Source organism: Priapulus caudatus, unplaced genomic scaffold (assembly GCF_000485595.1).
Source record: "Priapulus caudatus unplaced genomic scaffold, Priapulus_caudatus-5.0.1 Scaffold19, whole genome shotgun sequence".
NCBI classification, from domain to species: Eukaryota; Metazoa; Priapulida; class Priapulimorpha; order Priapulimorphida; family Priapulidae; genus Priapulus; species Priapulus caudatus.
This window is the reverse complement of record NW_014577080.1, coordinates 270,767-274,253: the sequence shown is the minus strand read 5'-3', so window position 1 is coordinate 274,253 and position 3,487 is coordinate 270,767.

The window sequence follows — 3,487 nt, the reverse complement described above, 5'->3', positions numbered from 1 at the left end:
TATGTTTCTGCTGCGTTTCCTTATCCGGGTCAGGCACTAGTACCGATCGATTCTGTGTATACTCTAGACCGTAGACAGTCTACGTTTTCACATGACGAACTAATTTATCATACAAATATACTACAATTACAGTTGTACAATATAGTAACCATTGTTTCTTTCTTTTTCACCTGTAACAAAGCATATAGGTTCCTGTGGGTTAGCCAGAGTTGCTATAGGTTATTACAGTTGCTGCAACTACAACAATGCCTTGTTTTTAACAATTTAGAGGGTTACAACTAAGCAATAGATTTCAGTTTAAAAAAACGTTTGATGTGATTGAAAGATATTCAAATAATCAGTCAAATTAACAAAAAGTTACCTTGGCAATATCTATGGCAGCCGCAATAGCATGCGGCGAATTACGAGCTGAAATAAACATACATCAAAACTGCATTAACACCAATAACCACAGTACATACACAGCATAAACATACATAAACAATCTGAGAACACTCAAGCGCACCTAAGACCATTTCGAAACAGTTATAAGCTTACTGACGCTAGTATTACTGCAATAACCGTAGATTCCTGTGCCTGGTCTTCGTTTGAACTCATCGACAGAAACGAAAGCCTTTGTGTTAAGACTTACGACGCCTTCGGAAGACAATCTCAATCTCTTAATCATAAAGTCTTGATGTTCAGTGGACCAGTCGCCCGCTGTGTTGTTGGAGCTCTCCTTAAGATTAAGGCGCGGGTTGGATGTAAGAGAGAGGAAGTGGGTGGGGAAGGCTCGAGGATGTCAAACGAGGGGAGAAAGTAGATAATGAAGAGATAATTGAAGGGAGTGAGCTAGCTGTGGATGGGAAATGTAGGGACGATAGGTAGGGGGAAGATCGTTAGAGGGAGGTAGCGAGGTAGCGGGTGAGGGGAAGAGAGGACGTTGATCCGGGGTGATTGAAAGTGAGGAGTAGATAGTAAGTAGGTCTCAGGCGGAGCAACCTAGTGAATATGAAACATAAGTGTGGATATAGAAATATTTAACCCTAACGCGCTATTCTAATCTAAAATAAAACAATAAATAGCGAAAAATAATAAACAATGAAGAATAAATAAGAGACAAAATAGCTATCCAATCAAAGCCGTCCCCTATCGCGGATTACTATCTCTCCTTGTCATATAAGTGTGCGTAGAGTATACTGAGGTAATATCGACGAGCAGCGTGAAAGAGGGAGAACGTAGAACTGGTAACAGAGCCGGGAATCAACTATGAAAATCGATTGCATCCGTCGACGAATCGGGTCACGGGCAAATCCTTGTTGAGAGCGAATCCCAATCTCAAATCTTGAGGTGCGTGGCGCGGCGCGGCGTGCGTGCGTCTGCGGACATATGTAATGTTCAAAAGTATACATAGTATTGTAAACATATCTGAGTCCGTATTAATAAGTGTGCAGAATTCGGCAGGGTTTCAAGCGGCAGACACACTTGCAAGATTCGATATCACTAGATATAGAACTTGTAAAGCGTGGAAATATATTCTTAGCTGAATGGGCTTGCAAGTGTCGGAGTAATGCGCAGTGAATCTTGTATCGGACTTGAATGAGCGTCCGTAGCCGGTGACCGATCAATTCTATAAGAGTGTTTAATTTTGATTATTAGGTTTGGCAATGTATAAAATAATAGAACGGGCGCGATAATAGTACTGTTTATTATGAAATGAAAGGCTGTGTACGCAACTGAATGGTTAATACCGTCTGTGTGCTATTCGAGCACCTGAAATGGTTTCAAAGCATCATTTGTAAACGAAAAGTTTTTTAAGTGTTACTTAACAGGCTCGGAATACCGAATTGTCCCGGACAGCACAGCCCATCGCCAAACCTGTCAAAATTGTAAAATACTGAGCTGAGCTAAAAATATTATTAGAACCTAAATCCAACCGTAACAATATAGATTAGTATAAATATGAACACGAATACAACTCAGAAGACGGTGTTAAGCATGAGCCGAAGAGCGGGAATAATGGGAGGCATGATGAAATTTCACTTTACTTGTGTAGGAAGAATAGAGTGGGCTTTGATTTCCTGCGGTGCTCCTGATACTTATTATGCTATCTAGACATTCGCTCTGTTCTGCAGCGTTTTACAACGACCATCGTAAGTAATCGTTTTGCGTTGTTTATGGCAAGATATAACGCTTTTCTCGCTAATTGTTTTTGAATATTTTCGTCACCGAATTTGACTTAATGACAGACTGACACAACAGACAATGAGCAGTTGCATGAGCGGACTGCCGAAAATAATGTTTAGCGCTAGCCCGCATTCGCTTTCGTTAAGTCTGTGCAATCATGTAGGGGAGTACGTTGAAGCCAAAGACCGTGTGCCGCATAACGATAACTGAATGTTAGGATATCCGGTGAGCATCCGTGTTAGTCTATTCTACTAGCGTAAACAGTTTGAGCTACGGTACTTAGAATTGCGCAGGTTACTTAGTAATGCTGCGTTCATAGCTTTCATGCATACGCGCAATTCGGCAGCACGGCCGAAACGAACATCGTGCGTACATAGTCCGAGTGGGAAATCCTCTACATTTGTATCGCCCGACCTGTTGGACACATCGATATGATATCTAGGAATTGAGAAAGCAGCGTGCTAACTCTCGAATACTTTCATCAGACATCGTTATCAGACCTTCACGTATTAACCTCAAAAGGATTTACGACATTGACATGTAAGGCTGAGAGGTCCATTGGCGCCGGGGTATTTGCGTAAAAATGGTGCGGTAAGCTAGAAATACTCCGGTTATATGCACTAAACTACAACATGACTCCTGTCGTGTAATGAAGTAGTATCAGCATAGATATTAGACTGCCAATATGTCATCATTATTATCGTAATTCCGAATTGTGGTGACTGAATACCCTATAGCTAGGGAGTACCGGTATATATGAGTATGACATGAGCGGCCTTCCTGTGTTCACGCTACAGCCACGCAATAATCTAGCGATGTCAGAAAAAGTAACTACGGTACGCATAATATTCGCCGATAGGCACGGAGGGAGGCCTAGCTTGCCGCTATAATAGCAGCAAGAGCGTATAGGTTCACAAACCTTGATGCGGCGCTGCGCGCACATGAGAACAGAGACGTGTTGCTGATCCGACAGCCCCGAGTTGCCGATCCAAAACCAACATCGTCGTCACGTCGGTATTTACTAATTTTACGTGAACAACGACTAATCAAATGAACGATACACGCAAGGAATCTTTTGTAGCACGTCGATGGTGCGTTTCCCTCATCCACCTCTGTGTTTTCAACACCGGGTATCTTCAACCATCGGCAGGCACCTGCCGTACGTGCAGCACGAACTGTGTACACCACACCAGAGCGGCTACGCACTGTAGCCATAACCCACAAGGAGTACGCAATATTTCATAATCAATGCATTTTCAAGATTTGACGTACAACCACGCCTAGTTGTAATCAACTATGGTGTCTATGACCAAGGACCTCC